At 44.0% G+C, this 22,732-nt stretch overlaps 1 protein-coding gene across 4 annotated transcripts in view; it reads left to right on the plus strand.

Moving 5' to 3' along the window:
• ASTN2 (astrotactin 2) overlaps positions 1–22,732 on the plus strand; it is an 887,719-nt gene that overhangs the window by 386,029 nt on the left and 478,958 nt on the right. The gene's annotated exons all lie outside the window — the stretch shown is intronic.

Below are 22,732 nucleotides of genomic sequence, written 5' to 3' on the forward strand. Positions count from 1 at the left end.
CAAAGTTTTACCTTCTGACTAGAGTCCAGGATCCTCCCTTTACGTGAAACTTCTTCTACCCTTTAATTATCTACTTTCCAAAATTCTATTTACTTAATTACCTCTCGTTTCCTCTCAGGAGAATGGATGACTTCTGCGGTGTCACTAGAGTTCTCTGTTAACTCTAAATTTGATTAAGACATGTGTTCTTATTTGGAAACTGCAATGCTAAAATGCACGCTCCTTAAAGCTTACATCTTATTTATCCGCATATTCTTCCCACTCCAGTGTCCAGCAGAACACCTTGCTCTTACAAATCACTCAAGACATAAATGGATGGGATTATCTATAGATAAGGAGTAGAAATAGGAGCATAAGTTCCCTGAATATATTTTCATGGGGCTTGACTCAAGCCCACTATGTAAAATTTATTTCAATTTGTTAAATTCACTCGAGCAAGATTTTCTTAATTCCACAACTCATAAGTCTTGTGTGTTAAGTGCTATGGGAAATCACAGACAAATTGGACTATGTTCCTGCCTTCATGGATTTCACATTTTTGCAGGGATAAAAATAATATGCTCCTCTATAGCTATTATAAAAGACACAACGTGGAATAAATCAAGAACAGGCATTTATAGAGTACCTCATGCCTGGAGAAAAGGGAGAAATGTATTCTAGATGTGGATTTCAGAAGATCCATCACGGAGAAGATGACCGTTCAGCTGAGCCTTGTAGAATCAGTAGGAAGTATGAATAAAAGGTGCTTTAGCAGAGGCATCTCAATGATGGAGAAAGAGAGGAAGTAAGTCTAGAGTAATTCCCAGACCCAGATAGCAGCATAGCTGGGCTGGCATCTGGAGAAGGCGCTGCGCGTGAAGTGGAGGAAGGGAACGAGGAAGGTGGAAGGAGATGAGGTTGGAAAGGTGGGGTGAAAGGAACTCACAGAAAGACAGCATCTGAAGATTCTGAGAACCACCAGGGATTTTAGTAAGACGACGTTGGCCATTGAAAAAGGGAAACTGCCTTCTATCTATCCAATGGTTTTAGGAAACATCTAACTGCCCAAGAGAACAGTTGGGTGTCCCCGCCTTTACCTTTCATCAGGAATTAGCATTTGGGAAAGTCATGGAAAAACTAACCCCCCAAGCCCTGCACATATTTAGATCTTAGATATGTCAAAAGTGGCTTAGCTTCCCTTAAAGGAGCCCTTCCTTCTGTGGGTGGGATCTGTAGAGCTGAACCAAGTCGTGGAGTCCAAGTACTGATCATCATGCCTTTGTGCTTTGTCGGATGTGTCAGGAAGAAGGATCATTCCTCCCAACTGACCAAGAGAAGGAGGAAAGTGGGGAGACAGTGCTGCTGAAGGATATATAATTGCCACGATGTGTTGATGAGCCTGGTCCAGTTTTCATGGTTCTGTGCCATAGCCCAGCTCAGCTATGTTTTTCCGGGGATTTCAACAGTCAGTACCACCTGCAGGGCTGATTATGGAATTGGATCCAGGGTGTGCTGGAGCTGGCTTGTATGGAGTTAGTCTGAGTCTATATATGAGTAGATATGGAGGAAGAAACTGAAAATTGGTGAATACAACTTTTTCAAGGAGCATGGATACAACTTTTTCAAGGAGCATGGGGAGGGAAATTTCCTTCCTTTCTCCCTGCCTCCCTTTCTTCCTCTTTTCGTTATTTTCTGTGAACTCATGAGAATTGATTATTGACATCTCATCCCAACTCTTTGTTCCATTCTATCATGCAGGCTTGGAAATTGGCTATGATGAGGGTATTTATACCAACAAAACTGGTAAATGTTACAAATCATGGCTTATGTTCTTTGGAAAGCCGATCATTAAGCATTTACCGTCATAACCGTGGATGGGATAAGAACAAACCAGTCAGAGCCCAAGGCAAAGAAGGGTCTCAGTAATGGCTCAGAGAAGGCTTGAAAATGTTGCCAGAGGGTGGCATTATGCTCCCTTCCAGAATAAACTACCATTACTCTTCGGCTCTGAAGACAGAAGGTGAACATTCAAGGACTACGTGCTGTGGTCCCATCAAATGCAGCACCACCCAGTTCAAATGATCAGGCTTTGACCTTAAAAATGGGGAGGATGACATGGGTAAAGGGGATCAACTGTACGGTGATGAGTGGAAGCTAAATTTTTGGTGGTGAGCACACTGTAGTGTATGCAGAAGTAGAAATATAATGTACACATGAAACATATGATGTTACAAACCAATGTTACCTCAATAAAAATAATTTTAAAAATAAAAGAATGTCATCTTGGGGTGAATCTTCATGTGAAACAGCTTTATTAGATTTCTGCACATGGGTGGTATTATGTGAAATACTGTATACAAAATCTTAGTATGGCCTCACACCACATGAGGCAGGTAACTGCAGAACACTAACTCATTTAGTCACTAACTCACTCATCTGTTCATTTATTCATTCAAGCATTTAGGGAACCAGAGTAGAATTGGAATGTCCTTTGGAGTCTGACAGAACTAGGTTCAAATCCTTGCTTTTCTGTTTACTGACTTTGGCGGGTCATTTAACAACCCCAAGCCTCATGTCTACATACATAAAAATGAGACACATAATTCCCATTTTGCATAGTTTTTGTGAAAATAAGGTAAAATATCACATTTAAAGTGCCCTTGGCACAATACCTAATTTATGGTTGGCACTCAAAACATAGTGTCTACTGCTATTTTATAAACACAACATAGTGTCCAGTTATGGTCAGTGCAGTTAGTCAAACTGTAGTGTCATCACGTCATTAATTTAATAAATATTTCAATTAATGGCTGGTTTATGAAACACGTTTAGTTCAGCCATGCAAGACTGTGTTTGATTATATGAGAGGAAAATAAGATATAGCCCTTGGCCTCTAAGAGCTGACCACCTAATAGAGAAACTTACAATAACCTGAACATTTCCATCTGCTGGCTTTTCATTTAGTCCTTGTGTGACTTTTAAATGTGTGCAATGAAAAAAGTCATGGGCTCTCAATTGCTAGCGCCAGCTTTGCCACAGATTTGTCATTTGACCTTGAGTATGTCATGTACTATGAACTTCATATTCCTTCTTTTCAACAGAGATTAGTGGAAACATAATTTTAATGCAAGAAAGGTCCCTCTCAATCACCTGGTCTGATCTATTGAGGGTCACAGAGGCTAAGCAAGTTGCCCGGTGTCACTCAGTAAATTAGTGGCAATATACGAGTTACAACCCTGAATAATTCCTAAGATATTTTCCAGCTCAAAATTCATCCTTCTATGACCTTTTAAGCACTAATAACTTAGAACATAAGTATGATTGAAACAATTTGTAAATGGCATTTAAAGCAGATTGAATTTTCTTTTCAAATTGATACGGATGTCAGTCATGTTCGCCATCATGTGCAGTTTACTTTCATGCCTTCAGCAGCCACTTTTCATTTGCAATTGGATACGAAATGAGAATGCAGTGTGTGTAGTTATGTCCTATGTATGTCTTATAATGTACTAAATGTTTCCAGTGTTTGTAGATTGTTTCTATTATTTGCTGATCCCTGTATTATTAACACTGAAAAGGACAGAAGGACTTTATGTAGTTGCAAAGACCAAGAATTCACAGAGAATAAGAGTGTCTCTGCCTTGAAAGGGATTGTTCCTAGGTAATGGGGGGTTTCTAGGTAATGGGGGGTTTCTACGTAGTCTAGTAGTTGTGTAGGGTTTATGTTGGGTGGTGCTTACTGAGATGTGCAGGTAAATAAGTTGAGATCTATCCAAAGAGAGCCAACTTTCTGGCAGACCAGAGAGGGGACATTTACATAGAAGAATGTAAGTTTTATAAAGAGTTGGCCTTTGCTGTGTATCAGGGACTGAGACAATTCCTGCATCAATACATCTTTTCTTGTATGAATGAACGAACGAGAAGCAAGTTTCAGTTGCTGAAAGGTGACGGCTTGGTCAGTGGGTTGGGTGTAGGGTTCTGGTGTCAAGACCATGGATAGTCCTAAGGGTGCTGACAATGACATTTTGGCTAACTGTGTGTGTGTGTGTGTGTGTGTGTGTGTGTGGTTTCCTGAAGATTTTTCTCTGGGGCAATTAATTATCTGCTGAAAGTCACCTTCTCCCTTGAGCTGGGTATCACTAGTCTTTCTTGAACTCAGAGTAAGCTCTGTCCTTTATCAGCTTAGGATCAGTCCATGTCCAGCTATGCTGTTGCCCTTGTGGCCCTTAGTCAGGGAAATCAATCCTCCATGAAGTGAGTCACTGATCCTTAGAACCCGTAATGCTCTCCGCCTCACTGTTCCTTGATCCTGAATTTCGCTAGAACCTGAATTAAACAAAACTCATCTAAACTGATTGCAGATGAATGATGCCTCGTTATTCAGACATACAAGATAATGGAAACAAACTTTCCAACACCATCTCTAACAAAAGACATCCAAACAGCAACAAACCAAGATTTTTCTGCTTAAATTCCATGAAATGAATGTTAATCACAAAAGCCCTTTTATCACATCAGATTGATCCATTTGATGCATTCATTATCTGTGTATAGCAGATGAGGGTGTTAGACAATGGCCAGGTCTAGCCTACAGTGAAGAGAGAGATGGTAAACTTGGGGTGAGATATCAAGAGGTACCTGAATATAGGAACAGCATCTACTCTTTATTATGCACTTACTGTGTACCAAGTGTCATGCTGAGACTGATGTAGTAACTCTTGTTCTTCATGATAACACTTCTAGGTAGTTATTATTGCTTCCATTTTCTATACTAGAAGCTGTGTCTTAAAGTAGTTGATTGACATTCCCAGGGTCATATATTTACTAAGTATCTGAGCTGGGATTTGGACCCAGACTGAGTGAGGAGCTACTGTATTGAGAGCAAGTGTGTGAGAGGGTTTACTTAGCATTGAGAAGAGAGAGACATGCTGGCCTTCTCTCTCTGATAGGTATTTGCAAAGAATTCTCAGAGGCAGGCATGAATCCTTTGGACAAAGCATTTACAGAATAAGTTGGCTTGGAAAAAAATAAAAGGACCCGATTGGGTTGGGGATGAGAGAAACATGCAAAACGGAGAGGTGAAACTGGGACAGCATTTCTGAGTTGTAGGGGAACCATTTTTTATCTCTGTTTGGGAGTCTGGCTTTATTTGGTTTAAATGTGTTGTAAAATGTTATGTTGTGGAAGAGAGTTGAGGTCCTTGGAAAAGGACAATCTGTGTCAAAGATGAGGTCATAAAATTTCAGAGAGCACACAACAGCCATCCACAGGACTGCCGGCTCAAGCGCTAGGAAGGACAGGAAGGTTCGAAAGGGCTGTAAAAGAGACTTTGAAAAGTTTTTCGTATTGGGAACATGCCAGTCCCCACTGGAAGTTCAAGGCAACCTTTACTTCTGAGCTTGAAAGAAAGAGGTTGTGAGAACCTCGTATTGTGAAGTTGCACAGAGGAAGATAACCTGAGATGTATCTCTGATAATTATCTCCAGGAGGATTGTCCCAATGAGGAGCAGGGCTCTCAGCTTCTAAAACTAGGTTTTATCTTTCAGAAAATTATCTACTAGCATTTAAATTAGAGTCTATACTTAATTTTATTCAAGAAATATATTACAAAAATATATTTGGGCCTCTAAAAATGGTCTATGTCCTACTATTTAAAAAAAAAATTCAGGAGGCTTCTAAGTATGTTTGTAATACCTTATGACCAGTGAATTATCAACAATCAAAAGTATGGATAAGAAAGATGATGGCAGAAGTATAGGTGGGAGATGGGAGTGTTATTAGGATACAAAAGCCATGTTGTGAAGTGCCCACGCTTATTAATGAGGAGTCCTTTCCAACAGCCAGTGTGGAAGGTCTTCGCAGGTGTGTTCACTCTGCAGGCGACAGTCTGCCCTCCACCCACCCCCACCTCTTATGAGCCCCATTCTTCACTTTCTTCACTCCTTCTTGTTTATGTTTAAATGTCACTTCCTCAAGGATGTTTTGCTGACCTTCGAGACTCAGTTGTCCCTCCATGTTTTAAGCTCCATCTGTGCATTCTATTGTTTTCTTTATAGTAAATATAATAATAATAATATTCATTTTATAGCACAAGCTGTGTGTCAGCACTCTTCTAAGCAAGGCACATGTATAATCTCACTGAATCCTCCCAATAACCCTGTGAGGTAGATACTCATATTTTAACTAAACCAAGACACAAACAGATGTATGTACCAATACTTTATGCGCTACTAAGGAAAAAAATGCTTACAACTAATAAACATAAGATACTAATCATTACCACACAAGTCCTCATTTTCAGGGATATTAAAGTGTGGAAAGTCGTGTGTCTTGGAATTAGTGGAATGCCCTCACTGTCACCATTTTACACGTGAGGAAACTAAATGGCATAAGTTAGTGGATTCTCCCAAAGTCACACGTCTAGGAAATGGTAGCGTTTAGACTGGAATTTCAGAATTCTAGCTTCAGAGTGCATCCTCTTCGCTATGCGACAATGCATAAAGATACATGTATTTGTGTGGTTCTGTGTTCAGTTCCTAGTTATCTAAGAGACTGTGTGCTATAAAAAGACAAGGCTGGTGTTTGTGTTTTTTGCTGCTTTATCCCGTTGTCTAGCACACTGATGTTTAATGATAAATAATGGAATGAGTGAATTAAAGAAGAAACACTGGGGAGGGTTGGGCGGAGTCGAGGGAGGGAGGGAATACGGGGATATGTGTATAAATACAGATGATTGAACTTGGTGTACCTCAAAAAAAATTAAATAAAATGAAGAAAAAAAAAGGTAGAAACACTGGATTTGGAGATAAATTCCATGGGCTTCTCCTAGATCTGCGATTGTTACTCAGGGTGTGACCTTTGACATGCCACTTTGTTCTCTGGACCTCAGTTTCTCTATTTAATACAAGAGGCGCTGACATTCGATGTTCTCTAAGTGCTCTCCAGCTCTGAAATTCTATATACTGAAAGTCTACACTGAAAGCCAACGCTGTGTCCAACTTTGGCTCCGGAGGATTTAGAAGCTGGATCACTCATGTTTCCTGATTTCTTGAAGGAATATACACACGGGACGCGGGGACCACCACTCGTTTCAGCTCTTAATAAACATTTCATAATGGTCAAGAACTTGAGTTCTGGGTTCGAATGGACTGGGATTCAAGTTCTAGCCCCTTCATGTTGAACCTGCACAGCTTTGGACATGTTCCTGACCCTTTCTTCTTAACCCCTGGTTTTCGCAATGGTAAATGGTGGTAATGGTATCAACATTACAGTCCTCAGAGGATACTTATGTGCCTTGAACTAGATAAAACATATTAAGCACTTAGCACAATGCCTGGTGCACAACAGTTAACAAATGTTAGCTATTATCGTAGCTGTGCTCAAAACATGAATTGAATAAAAGGAGTATTGGAAGACTGTTTTTATAAAAAAGAAAGGCAATTACTAGGAGCCTGAGCAGTCAGGGAAGGCCTCTTAGAGGGGGAAAGACCAGAGTTGGACCATGAAGCAAAAGAATGATTGTGATAGACCTACACTGTCCAATATAGTAGCAAGTAGCCATATGCGGCTTAATTAAAATGTGAATTAATCTACAGACCCCATGTTTCAAGGACTCAATAGCCACGTGTGGATAGCGGCTGTGTATGGAAGAGCATTTTTATTATGGCAGCCAGTTCAATTAGACAGCTGAGACAGAGAGTGACGAGTGAAATTATGCTTCATATATATTTCATTTCATTTAAAATATTTATGAATGACAGTGCTGTGCTGAGTACTGTGCTATAAACCGAGATTTAACAGTGAGCAAAACCAGACACGTTGCCTGGCCTGATAGGGTAGGTCTAGTGCAGGGGTCAGCAAACGACAGCCCACCAGCCAACTGCTGTTTTTCATAAAGTTTTATGGAAACATAGCCATGTTCACTGGTTAACGTATTGCCTATGACTGTTTGTAGCTACAGCAGGCAGAGTTCAGTAGTCATGACTCTATGGCTTGTAAAACCTAATATATTCACCATCTGGCCCTTTAAAGAAAAAAAATGCTAACCCCTGGTCTAGTAGACTGATTTAATGCTTTGGCATCTGAGTTAAAGAACTGAGTTTGGTTTTTATTCTTTCATTTGCAGATTTGTTCATTTAACATTCAACTGGTATTTATCAAGCACCTAATTTAAGCAGGGTGTCAGGCAGTGACAGAATGAAAAGAACAGATAAAAATTGCTGCCATGATGGCGCTCACATTCTGGTAGGGGCAGGGGACGGACAGATGATTAGCATATAGGTGGTAATTAATACAATGTATCCTAGGTTAGAAGTTGTGTTATTGAAAAAAAGACTACAGGAAGCAGGGCTGTGAGTGTGGAGGAGAGAGATGGTGGCACGTTTTAGTAGCCTGCTCAAGGTAGGCCTGGTTGGGGAGGTGAGGGAGAAGCATGCTTTGTGGATATTGGGGGAGAGCAGAGTTCAGGCCGAGGAGGCAGCCAGTCCAAAGGCTCTGGGGGTGGACGGTGCCTCACTTATTTGAGGAAGATCATGGGGGAGAATGTGGGTGGGCTTCCCTGGCCACTGCAAGGATATTAGGAGATGGGGTCAGAGAGGGACCAGAGAGCCAGAGCCTCTGTAGAACTTTTTAAGAACATTGGCTTTCAACCTGAATACAGGAGGAAGCCACAGAACATTCCGAGTAGAGGAGTGATAGCATCTAACATATTTTAAGACGATTACCCTGACCACTCTATTGAGAAAAGTCTATAGGGACAGAGACAAGAGTGGTAGCAGGGAAGTTACGTGGAAGGCTTCTGGGATGATCCAGGCCACGGATGCTGGTGGCTTGGGCCAGGGTGGTAGCAGTGGAGGTGGAAAGAAGTGCTCAGAATCTAGATATTGCATTTCATTCACTGCAGTTATTATATATAGTGAGTGCCAATTATATGTCAGGCATCGCACCCAATACTGGGGATGGTGAGAAAAAGAAACTGCCATCTCTGTTCCTTGGAGCTTTCTGTTTAATGAATTGGTTTCAGGCTTTGACATCAGCGATGAAGAATCCAATTGTTAGGATCTCCATGTGTGTATGAGCTTCAGGACCAGTTTTCACACTGTCTCTGAAGAAAGGACCCAGGGGAGGATGACACTGTCTTGGTCTGCTTGGGCTGTCATGACAAAATATCATAGACTGGGTGGCTTGAACAATAGAAACTGATTTTTCACAGTTCTAGAGCCTGGGAGGCCCAACATCAGGGTGCAGTGAATTGGTTCCTGGTGAGGGTCCTCCTCCTGGGCTACCAGACGGTTGATGTCTCCACTTGTCAGTGTGTCCTCACCTGGCCTTTCCTTGGTATGTACATGCAGAGAGAAAGCGAGATCTCTGTCTCCTCTGCTTCTTATGAGACCGCTAACCCCGTCATGAGGGCCCCGCTCTCATGACCTCATCTAACCCTAAGTGCATCCCAAAGGCCCCATCTCCAAGTACCATCACATTGAATTTGGGGGATACACAAACATTCAGTCTGTTACAGACAGCGATGACCTAGGATGAGAGAAGAAGGAAAACCGTGAAACAAACATGTGATGCCAGTAAGGGCGGTGAAGAGAGCTTTCCTGGACACTCTACTTCGGCAAGAATGAGACAAGTAAGGAGCCTCAGGACAGAATCTAAGGTGTCATTCTCAGGTGGCAACTTTGAACTTGCACAACCCTGAGTGCCCCTTTAAACTTGAGGAGGGAAAGTATTAATTCATGGCAGTGGCCTCTCCAGCCCTTCTCCTGAGAAGGCTTTAAAGACTCTTGCAGGGACAAGTTTGGAGGCGGGGGTCGAGAACAAACAGAGGTAGAGCTGGACGAACCATGCCAGCCATCTAATCCACCCCCTCCTTCTACAGCTGATGAAGGTGGGTCATCACCCTTGACCTTGGGTCAGCACCTTGCCTGAGTCAAGTTAGTGGCAGGAGGGAGGGCTCCTAAGCATCCTGTTGACGCTTGATTTCCCTACCTCTTAGCGCATTGTAAGCAGTCAAAATATTTCATCCTTGGGAAGGAGGCCCCCAGCTGCAATTTGACCCAAGGCCTTCAGGAATCTTTTACAATGTGCGTGGGCCGTAGCGGCTCCTAGCAGCGTTTTTCCAGGCTCATCTTGCAGGCTTGGGATCAGATTCACTCATTCACGCAAGGAAGGGTTTCAGTGCTGGGCATCTGGAGTGTGGCAAGTTTCCCATAAGCTTCATTCATGTCTTTCTTCCACAGACATTGACTGAGCCCCAAGACTCAGTCAGTTCCCAGGGAGGGAAATGGACCAGACACTGCTACGACCCTCTCTTTGCTGATAATCAAGCTGTCCTCATGGTGCACTCGGTTTTGTTTTTGGGGAGGCAGTCAGAACAAAATTGTAAGAGTTAAGGCTTTGAAGTCAGACAGATCTGGGGTAAAATCTTGGCTCTGACTCTAACTACAGTATTGGTAGAGTTTTGAGTAAATTGCTTAATTTTCCCCAAGCCTCAATTTCCTGCTCTTTTTCATCAGAGAAAAAAGTATTCACCTTTGCTAGGTTATTGTGACAATTATAATCAGTATAAAGTACCTGCTATATTATATGCCAAACATACATGTTCAATAAATGGGAATTATTGAATCAAGGGCAAAAAGAACCCCCAGTGTTGGCAATGCTTAACTTACAAAAGGCTTAATCGTAATGGAGTGGTAGGTGTGATGACAGATTTTGGGGTAGAAGGGGTCTCCACGAAACCATTTAAAACACTGCACTTAGCAGTAGCGCTGGCCTTTTCTGGTTATTTGATGCCATCTGTAGGGAGCCAGCCCACTGCCTCACACTATCTTTCTCCTCTCTCAATTGAAGGCAGCTTTCATATCAATTTAGATGATTAAAGATCTCTGAATAGGAGGGGTGTGTGTGTGTGTGTGTGCGCGCGTGGTGTGCGCGTGTACCTGCCCCAGCCTTTTGGCTGCAGTGTTAAGTGGTCTTTTCATTAAAACTTCACTAGGTGGGTGTCTCCCAGACCACAGGGAGTGAGGGAGGTGTGCGGATTTCATGCTGAGCGCACCAGCACTGTCCATCAGGGTGGGACATCCAGGAATTCGTGCTGCTCCTCTCAAGCCAAGCAAGGTCAGGTGTGTTGCCCTGTACACTGTGAGCGGACTGCCGCAGTTTCTCAAGTGGCCACGAGTGGACATGACAGTGAAGCCCGACCCCCTGGTGAAGCCTGGAGCAGGCCACTTGGACTCACATTGCTTAAATTTAATGATTCGTGATGAGTCTCCATCACATACCAGTAAATGTGGCATGAAAGTGTTTCGTAGAAGGATGTGCATCTTAGGAGTGGGAACCGTGCTGTCCTGCTACTAAATCATTGCCATAAAGTGGGGGCTGCCCGAGGGGGGGGTGAGGGGGCAGAGGCAGCAGTGTGTGGGCTCCTGTGAGAGGCGGGCAAAGAGTGGGATGCATGGGAAGGGGAGAGAGAAAAGAGAAGGAGGGAACAAGGAGAATGAGAGAAATCAAGAGAAAAAGGCAGAAAAGGAGGGGACCTGGAAGGAGCAGGATGTGAATGTGTTCTTTGTTCCAGGCACCTTTACACACCATAGCTTACATAATCTTCGTCTTTGCATTAACCCTTGAAGCAGACAGACTGTCCTTTTTTTCTCTCTCTCTTATTTGAAGAAGGGGAAATGAAGGTGGGTCTGGGGGTTTCACTTGGGCCTCTGAGTAAAGCTCAGTTATTTTCACTGCAGAGTGATACAAAGGAAATGGGACAGAGAGACAGACAGACAGGGAGGAATATAGAGACACATACAGAGGGAGAGAGCAGGACAGAGAAGCAGAGACCGAGGAGAGACACAGAGGCAGCAACAAAGGCACAAAGATTAGGAAACAGAGAGATGGAGATGGGGGAAAGAGTGAACCATAGAACACAGGAGAGACAGGGAGGAGAGGCGAGAGCAAGAATACCGTGCATGTGAGTTTAATCAGGAATGAGGGTGGTGGAGTGAAACTGAGCTGGGTTCAGCAGAATGTACACATGATATAAAATAGTACGGTATTCCAGATGGAAGGAACTAGAAATGACAGTCCTCCAGGTTCCCAGGAGGCTAGCCGTGACCCTGATCATCATAGCTGAGCCTGAGGTCACTCTGAGGAAGGGACCCCCTGAAGCAGACTGCAGATGTCACATGCCCTCCCCTGGGTTCCCTCCATTTCCCCCAGGACCTGACTAGAGGAAGGCCAAGGTCCATGCCTGTGGGTGTCTGGACCCCCTTGCTTTCTAGCTTGGCTGGCAAGAGCAGCGTGGGCAGGGCACGTGCGTGTGGTCCGCTGTACCCTGTGCACGTCCAGAAAATCATTATTCTTTTTGCTTTAATTCTGTAAATGAAATTTGACTTTAAACTCACAAAGATAGCTGATGCTTGGGAAAAAACATCAATGCATCTTTTTTTGTGGAGTGAAGAACTCTTTTGCAAAATGAATAATTACCCTCTGCTTAATTTATTTTGTATATTTCACTTTGCTGTTTCAGGTTTTGTGCAGGCGGGGGTGGGGAATGACTGTTATTAATCATCATGTGTTCTGAATGGGATGAGTCTATATTTTATCCTCACGGCATCCTTGTGAACGGGAGAACACAGGGCATATGTTCCCCATCTTCTAGGAGAGAAGGGTGAGGCTCAGAGAGATGAAGGGGCCACCCATAACTGGTGGGGAAGGCCACCCATAACTGGTGGGGAAACAGAGCCACAGGGTCCCCGTGGCGTGACTACCCTCAAGCTCTAGCACAGGTGTGGTAGGTGGCCAAAGAGAGCCACCAAGGTGGGTCATTTCGAGTGAGACACGGGGTCATGTTGAATTCCTCCATCTTACCTGGCATCTTGTCGTGGAGCTCTGACCCCAGAGTCACACAGAACTGGGTTTGAATCCCGACCCTGTTGCTTTCCCACTGTGTCATCTGGAGGCCAGTCTTTTAACCCGAGAGCTTCAGTTTCCTCATCTGTAAAATCTGGACATAAGCACCTGATTCACAGAGTGGTTGGGTGCATTAAGACATGCTTAATGAGATCTGTACGCATCTTTTAACCTTGTCCTTTCCCCAAATTATAACCAAGGGGTACAAGATAAAAGCTATGGTCAGGAAAGGACATTAAGACAACCAGCTCCCTAATAATAATCACGGCAATAGCAGCTTGTGATTCTGGAGCCCATACGGGAAATAGAGCATTCTTGGTGTTATTCAGTGCAAAGGGCAGGCCTGATTAACCTCAGGGTAGAATTGAGGAAACTGAGTCTTGGCCAGAGACAGGAAAGTGTACAAAGTCATGGAGCCATGGAGTGACAAATGCAGAGTTTGAAGCCTGTTCTAACCCCAGTGCCTATCTTCTCTGCTTTAAACTGCCTCTCTGCATGCAGGATGCTTGGATGCAGCATTCGGGAATGACTTTTTGAAACGGGATTTCCAGGGGCTGTTCCCCACACCTCTGGAACTAGAGTGGAATTTCCCAGTGTGCCCTGCTGACCCAGAGGAACAAAGGGGCCCTCGTGATTTCCTGTTTGCGCTGTCAACTTAAAAGACATGCACAATGTGAGAGCTGCAAGTTAAGTTTTACTGGGGGCAAAATGAAGACCGCAGCCTGGGAGACAGCATTTCAGGTAGCTCTGAGATACCGCTCCAAAGAGGTAGGGGGCAAGATCAGTAAATATGTGATTTTGGTGAAGGGGGAGTACATACAGTCAAACACGTATTTGTTTCTGCAGAAGGTTTCTGCTGGTCTCATGAAGGTTCCTGCTAGTCACGAGGAGCAGAGGTCACCATGAAGGATTTTAGTGTTTTTTTAGATACGAGGAGATACAAGAATCGGGCTCATAAAATTGGCTCCTGAAAATATCTAACCATCTGAAGACCTGTTCTCCCAGTTTTTCCTAGAACACAGAGTGCCTCCTTTCAGCTCTCCACCCTGAAATCCTTTTGGGAGGGGGAGGGGGGACGTTGTGGAAAGTCAGCAGCTGCAGCAGCACTTGACTTAATCCTTGTAGAGGTAGATGGCGAGTGCCAATGGCCAGTGCCAATTGTAGTTGACAGCGCCCTTTGACCTGCCTTTGCACCCATCCTTTACTCTGTCTGGGAAACTCCTCCTTCCCCTTGAGAGAGAGGTAGTGCAGCCTGGTGGCAGCAGTACTGCCTCTGGAACCAGGCCCACTGAAGTGCAATCCTCTTAGCGTTGTGACTCTAGGTAAGCAAGTTACTCAACCCCTCTGGACCTCAGTCTCCTCATCTGTAAGATGGGGTTGAAAATAGAACCTACCTCATCTGCTTGTAGGGTCACACGAATTGCTATAGATAGAGAAATTCTAACACTGCCTGGCAGTTAGGGATCTCCCTCTTCACTGACGTGAAGGCCACTCAGTCTGTAAGTAGTAGACCGAGAATTCGGCCTCAGATTGCCTTGATTCCGGGTTGATGTCATTTACCTTCATAGGTCTATGACCCTTGACTTCCCCCTCAACCCATTCCAGGCTGATCTGAGAAGCTTGGATGATGCAGGCTCTGGGTTGGAGAGTGGGGGGCAGGGTGGGGGGAAGGGCAGCTCCTCGCCCAGCAGGCCTAGCTCTGTGCATCCCTGTTAGGAATCCCATGTTGCTTAACTGGAACCAGATCCCTCATGGGTTGTCAGAGATGCCTGCGTCTGTATCTGTTCCAGGCTGTTAGTGAGATTTCTTCACCCGCCCCCCGCACCCATCCTCAATCAGCCATAAATTTAAGGGAGTCTCTTACCCACATGCTTTTCCCGCAGACGCTCATTTGTAGATAATTGTGTGGGGGGTGCACATAGCGATGGAGGAGGCTGGGAAGAGAGGGAGTAGAGCCAGTGGAGAGGGGTCAGTATGGCTGAGACCTTGAGGTGGGGGTCCAGCGTGGCCTGGCTGGCGGCCTTTCAGAGCTCGGGCCATTGCATATGGGCTGCCCACATGAGCTGAGTCAGTAGCCAATTAGTCCCCACATAGCCTGGATTAAGAACTGTGATCTCCATCAGACCCCGTCACCAGCCTGTGCCACCACAACCTCTTGGCCTCTATTTTATTTTTTCTTCTTGTTCTCAAAGGCACGATTATGAAAGGCAACGAGGGCCTGGCAGCTGAAATGCAGGCATCCACGTTTGTCTCAAATGCTTTGGGAAGAACAAGGCCAAAATGTCTCACTCCAGCAGTGTAAGGAAACAAGGAACATCAGACACACACACACACATAAGGTTGCTAAAGATGTCATCAAGACCAACCTCCTCACTGTACAGATAGAGAAACTGAGTCCCAGGGAGGGAGGGGACCTGCCCTAGGTCACACAGCACATTTGGCTGAGTTGACTTCTAAAGAAGTCCTCTTCACCTCATAAAGGTCTGAATTACATCCTCTTGTCATTTCACTTCAATCATGTTTCTCTGCCTCCCAAGCCTCCATTCTCCAAACCCCCAACCCTCCCATACATATCCTGCCTTCTCCTCCAGTCCCTAGGGAAGTGCTGACTTCAAGACACAAGACCAGAGCATATTAGAGGTAGAATCAAGGAATTTGAACAGGCTTTGGAAGGCTGTTTGGGGATCTCTGAGTACTAGCTACTCATTTTACAGATGGGAAGGCTGAGGCCTGGAAAAGTAGAGTATTTACCCAAGTTTGCAGACGGGTCAGCACTGGAAAACGTATTCCCTGATGACACTGCTTATGTTCAAAACTGCCCAAATGATCTCATTCCTTCACCAAATAATTATTTTGCCACTTAATTTTCCCGTCATTCCCTATTCCCTCTCAACCCCTGGTCTCTCAGGCTCTCTTTTTCTCAAGAAGTAGGATCAGAGTAGACCTGCTGCAAGAAGCAGGTCCTAGTCTTCAGGTGAGTCTCAAACAGCCCTGTTCTTATCAGGAAACTCAGGGGCAGTTAGAGCAGGAAAGGTACAGGGAGGGAGAGTAATGTATTAGGGGGAAGATTGCTTGGGCCAGTCAGGAAGGACTTTGAAGTTTAGACCAGGGCATATGAACTCTATCGTGAAAGCAACTGTAAGTCCCTGGAGAGTTTTGGGGTTGGGTCATGGGTGCAACTGTTGTTTAAAAAGACAACTGGCCACCACACAGATTGATGGGTGGACACTGAAAGCAGGTCCCCAGCGATAAAGTTTTTTCAGTGGTGCACATGGACAATGTTCAGGCCCTACACCAGGGAGAGATGGGAAAGAATAGGTCCAAATGACAAAAAAAGAGGTAAAATTAGTGGGATTCAGGTGCTGTTTGGATACTAAGGGTTAAAAAAATAGTCTAGTGAGAGATTTTTCTAAGTTTTTCCAGTTTGGGAAGAAGGTAGGACCGTTATTCAGAGAGGAAAATATAGGTTTGAGGTGCATCATGCAGCTTTTGTTACAATGATGCTGCATAACAAAACCCATAGCATTTTATTGTCAGCGACTCTAAGCTGTTTTCCTCATTGTTACACATCTGGGTGGACTGATCCAGTTGGGACTCAGCTGCCCATGGCTCCAAATTCAGGTTGCGTCCACTCTGTTCTATGTGACCCTCACCCTCCTTGGACCAGCTGCTGCTTGGAATGTGGTTTTGTCTTGGAAAGAAGCAGGAATGCAAGAGAGACAGCCCAGCCACAGAACTTTTCAAACTTTAGTTCACATCGTGTCTGCTACCAATCCACTGGCCAAAGCTAGTCATGAGCCAAGCCTGAAGACAGGGTAGGGAAGAAATCACACTCTTCTCACCATCAGGCACGGCAAGGATGTAAATGCATAATACTGCTCTAGAAAAATGAGGACCTGACACCAATAATTCAGTCTACCACGGGGTCAGTTTTCCTTTAGCACTGCCTGATCTCCTATGTCTGTGCCCTTTTCCATACTCTCTGAAAGCATGTCCTCTTAGAGAGCCATCCCATGGCTTGGGAAGGCGTCAGAAAGATGCTGGGCTTGGATGTTTGCTCTTTTGTTCACAATCCTTGGCAGTGTTCTCACCTTCTCCAAGCCTTAGTTTCATATCATTTAAAGGAGCCAATGACATCTTCCTCCCAGTGCTGTCATGGATGCCAAAAATTACTTGAGTAAGGTTGGTACATAGTAGATGCTCAATTAACAGAAGGTATGATGCTTCCCCTGAGGCTTACTCCTGCTAGCTAGAAAGCAACCTAACAACCCTTTATTATGTCAGTATTATTAATGCAATCCATATTTAAAGTATTTACCTTTGAACAGGGGTTATTTTCAACAGCAATTCATAACCTTTAGTTATAGTGGAATTTTAAAAATCAGCAGGATGCCAATTCCAACGTGGGTGGATTGGAGCTGCCTCTTCTTCCCTAACCCTCCTTGTCTCGCTCATGAGACTTGTCAAATTAAAGGCAACTCCCTGTGCTCTTGCCCTTGTGGTTATGTTTCTTGTCGTGATGTTTGTGATTGTGTGAAAGCATGAGCTTTGAAGACCTAACTCTACAACCTTGGGCAAGTGACAAGTTGAATCTGAGCTTCATTTTCCTTATTTTACAGTGAGGACAGATTACCTTCCTCCTGGTACTAGGCATGGGTGTAGCCTGAGAGATGACATGCAATAACATATGTCAAGCATCTTCTATCCCTCTTAGCACAAAGCACTCCCCCAGTCATGTTATGCCCAGCCCATGCCTCCGCCACCACATGCCTGGCCCTGAGCTGGGCTCTAGCGACACAGAAGTGCAGAGGCCCAAGGTGGTCCAGCCAGAGTCAGAACAGGAAAGGATGCCACACACACTTATTGTTCTGAGGGCCCGGGGAGATGCCTTTTCAAACTGCAGCAACAAGAAGAGTGAATAGGAAAGTGAACAGCAGCCAGTGTCCCTGGCCTGTGATGATAAGTGATGACTGAGTTGGAAATAAGTGAAAATGGAATTGTAAAGGGATGACAGGGTGGGAGGAGGGTAGCCAGACAGCCTGGCAGGATTGGGAGGAAGGCTTTGCACTTATCTGGCACCCTCACAGGCAGGCAACAAGCTCCTCTGATCTGTGGGGTCCAGAGGAGGCAGCACTCTCTGGCTGATGCCCTCATCCGTGTCTGTGTGTCCGTCAGTAGAAGGGGCCATAGACCAAGGCAACAGGTGTTTCTGGGAACATGGGGACCAGCCATGGAGATTATTTCATTGAAGCTGCCCCAAATGGGCAGATAAAGAAACTGAGGTTCCTTCAACTGTGCAAAGGGCATACCTTGAAACTGAGACCATTGTTCATCTAGAAAGCACTTTTTCTTCCCACTAAAACAAGATGCTCAATTGGCCCCTCCTGCCCAGGAAAAAAAAAAAACTAAACGCAGGCACACACAACTGACACAGCTAGTGATGTTTTCAGCGAGAAGAAATATGCCATAGGCTGTGCTGAGGACTTTGCAAATGCATCACTGATCTTCCAGCCTGTCTGTGATATCATCCTCATTACCAATTAGGAAACAAACTCAGAGTGGTGAAGTGACTTGATGCCACTTAGAACTCATGCAAGTTCTAAGTGGCAGATGCAGGGCAAAACAAGAGGATTCCAGTGCTCACACTGTAAACCATTTCACCAGTCCACTGGCTTCACATGATTGACGTGAAGGCGCTGTCCACTTGGAAGTGGTTTAGGAGAGCCCCACACAAGACAAACTCAGATTGTTCATAATTGAGGGATTCTGTTTTTCTTACCCAAGAGTTTATGGAGTGAGAGCACGTGTAACATAAAATGAGAACTCGATACACGGGGCTTCAGAGACGTAGAGTAAATATTTTAGAACCAATACAACTCATCTATAGCCGATAATGCAGAGTTCTAGTAACTAGCACAATGAAAATACAGTTAATTGGATCCCCTTATGGGAGCCACTTTAATGAAGAGATTAAACTCTCCATTAAGGCCTGCGTTATAAATCACTTATAAATGTGTGCTTTTAATGTAAGGATATTTAAAATTCATTATATTTAAAAAATAATTTCTGTTTTTAAATGTAATACAGTCTCATTATAGGAAACTCAGAAATGTCAGAGGCACACAAAGGAAAAAAAACAAGAAAATGTTGCTGGATGTATTAAAGCATTGAGACCACGAATGTAGTGGAAAGGATGCTTAAATAATGACCAAGAGTCCTGGGTGCTACTCCTGACTGGCCAAGAGGCTAGGCCAGTTATTTGGCTAAATGTCTTCACTGTCTGAGCCAGAGCTTCTTGTTTCCTCATCTAAAAAAAATGAAGCTTGGAAGATTTGACCTAGAGGATCTTTACAAGCCTTTTCTGCTCTGATGTGAAATAGAAATTCTATTTTAGCCATGTCATCAGCATTCATGTTTACACTTTCCATTTCCTTGGCAAATACCTATCATGGATGTAAGAAAGTTTCTCCCAGTCTTCAGCAGAATCATCATTATTCTAAAGGAACTCAGGCTGAATTCATGATAATTGCAGTATATTTATGTATTTACTAGTTCATCCATCCATTCATTCAACGAATGAGTCACCTACCCTTCATCAGGCACAATACTAACTACTAGGATATGGAGATGATTAAGAAAAGGTTTCTACAGTCAAGAGACTCCCAGTTTAGTGGGGAAAACAGGCAAAAAAAAGTCCCTAGCCCATAGGTATAGGCATTACTATTGGGGAGTATACCCCCTCATTTATTTATGTGCCAGGCAGGGCAGCAGGTTCTGGATGCAGTGGTGAGCAAGCTAGGGGCCATCCCTTCCTCCCACAAGCATCTGCCGCGGTAATAGGAGTCAGCACAGGGAAAGCATGTAAACGTGTGTCCCTGGAGAGCTGATCTTCAGCAGCCTGGCTGCCCTGGGTATGCAAAGGCAGGATTGAGGACTGGACTCTCCCAGGGAAGGGGTTAAGCCTCAACTCATGCCGTCAGAGGCTTGCATCTTGCAAGACGGAAATGCTTGGTTGCAAACAGTGGAGAGGTCGCTGAGCCAGCAAAATGGGAAATGGGAGTCAATAAAACCAATAGTCATGGCATTGAGGGAAATCCTGCTGGAGACACCCAGCCCAGCTGCTAAGAGTGATCAGAGTTAAGGTTAAAACAAAGGGTATTCGGAAAACTAGAGGTGAGCCACTCGAAAAGGCAATGCAAATGACTGGCTCTCATTGGGGCCCAGAACTGATGAACATCTACTCCAAGCTTCCATTTTGCAGGTGGGGAAACTTAAGTCCCAGCAAGGAGGAGGTACCTATCCAGTGTCCCTAAAGTTAATATGTCAGCTTATGTCACAACCCAGTTGCCACCTTGGAATGAAAGAGAAAGAGGAGGAAACGAATTTATTGAGCATCTATTCACTTCCTACCTGAGCCAAGAGATTTACCCTTCAGTACTTCAGTTTATTCTTATGTCAGCTCTGAGAGATTGGCAGAACTGTCATCCTCATCCTACAGATGAGACAACTGAGACCTAAAAAATGAAGTAATCTCCTCCCCTAAGCCCACACATCTTAGGGAGAGAGAAAGTAAAGATTGGAGCTTGGGTCTGTGTGTCTCCAGCACTCATGTGCTTTCCCCTCTGCCTCACTTCCTGTTCTCCATGCAGCCTCCAGGGTGGATGCTTCTCATCTGTAAAATACATATTTGTTGTATAATGAGCGGCAGTAATTAATGATCCGTTCTGAGGCAGGGGAAACTTGCCTAGTAAGCACACACGAAAGAGACAGATATAGCAGGGTCATTTTTTTCTGTATAGATTTCTCATTCTCACTAATATTCCAAAAAGCAGGGAAAGGGGGAAAAATGACCTATGCCCTGTCCTGGGTCACTGATAGGACAGACAGGACCCGGAGCCCTTGCCCTCTCCATGGAGAAGAAAGAGCCTCCTTTCCCAGCAGGTTCCTGGCTCACCCCAGCCTGACTTCCCGTCCCTTCGCCAGAGGTAACCACTTTACCTCTCCCATTATGAATCATGAAGCCTGTGGCTTGTGGCAGATCATAAATCAGTCCTGGGAGTCTCGAGGACAAATCCCAGGACTTTTAATCTTTAATATTAGACGTGTTTAAAGTGGTGAATATTTCATGAAGGGACTGTTGCATTTTAACACATCATTAGTGACTCCTCCTCCTCCCCTTTTGGTTGATTATTCTCATCCAAATTTCAAGGATCTCAGCTTTTTCCCTCCATTTTCCTTACCTCCAGCAACACTCAATCCATTAGGCTGCACGTACTTACAGCACAGGCATTCAGGGAAAGACCCCGGGGATGTTATTGGAGGGGAGAATTACAGAGAGCATCCCTGTCTGCAAGCAGCCCCTGCTTATTTACCAGGTATCCAGAGAAGGGGAAAGGCTGATCTCTCTCTTTCCCTTCTCTTTCTCCTTTTGTCTTTCAACAATCTTATTCTGAATATTTTGAATAGTCTCTCTGACCCATTCTTTTCTCCATATTGTCTTACTACCCTTTTAGTTCAACCAACATTTATTAAGCCCAGGCTGTTTGCCAGATACTTGCTGGTGCTGGGCATACAAAGATTAAGCAGCATTGGAAGGTGTAAAACAAATTAAAGTGTTAACACTCAGAATACTTTGTATAAGGTCAAATGCATCACATTTGTAGTGAATCAGTGAAAACAATAAGGCTATTCCGTGAATACAAACATTTAGAAATCAGGAGTTATGGGCGATAGTTGTAGAAACTGTGTCACCCTAGCATCATATTCACTGCTATGTTTTGTTTTGGTTGCACAAGGTTGAGAAAATCCTGATTCACAAGACTTGAAGTTAGAAAAAGCATGAGCTTATTAACACCTCGACTTATAGTCTCAGGATCCTCTTCAATGAAACAGAGATGACAGGAGAATTTTTTTTTTAATGAGGCCTGCGTAAAATCCGTTTACCCAGCAACCAGACTTAATGTGACTGCTCTTCAGTGTCCTCAGTTCTAGCATATAATATCTGAGTGTTTCCCCTTCATTTATTATTGAAGAGACTTTAAAATAAAATTTTTTAAGAGACATTAAAATGTAAAAGTTGCAAAGTCCCTAAATCTCCCCCCAGAAACATAATTTGAAAACGCTTGGGTCAGGCCAACCAGAACGACTGTAGATTGAAGAATTGCATGCTCATCTCGTGTGTATACATGAGTGTGACTATCAGAAGATGAGGAAGGAGGCAGCGTGACAACAATAGTCTAGAAACTGATCAGATCCATTAATGATTATTCATTCAGCTCATAGTGTTGAGCACCTACACTATTCTGCACTGTGAGCTCAGCCAGGGCACTTCCTACCAGTATTTCCCAAAGTATGTTCTACAGGACACTAATCCCATGACTTGTTTGACCAGCAAGGCTTCCAAGGTAAAGTAAGTTTAGGGAAAACTGTATACGTATCACCCTCATGTGGAATCATACTCTACTGGCTCTAAGGAATGGTATGTATTTCACAAGCTTTCTTTATGGACTCTATTTTCAGTAAAGCACCTGGGAACATTTTACAAATACATCTTAGGAAAAATCGAACAACTAATTGAATCAAAAAATATCCCCAAATCTTAAGGAGTGTACAGTGAAGCAAGACTAATAGTAACAAGGAGGTAGGACCCTTCCAGAATTTTGAACTCTAAAGATATACCAGGAAACAAGAGATGTGCCCACAGAATGAGTTTGGCCAATGGGAATATATACTTAAGACATTATGAGATGCTATCGAAGGTGCGTGCAACCAAGTGTAAGGCATGGCCAGAAAACAGTGACACATGGATACATGGATGGATGGATGGATGGATGGATGGATGGATGGA

Source organism: Hippopotamus amphibius, chromosome 2, assembly GCF_030028045.1.
Source record: "Hippopotamus amphibius kiboko isolate mHipAmp2 chromosome 2, mHipAmp2.hap2, whole genome shotgun sequence".
NCBI lineage: Eukaryota > Metazoa > Chordata > Mammalia > Artiodactyla > Hippopotamidae > Hippopotamus > Hippopotamus amphibius.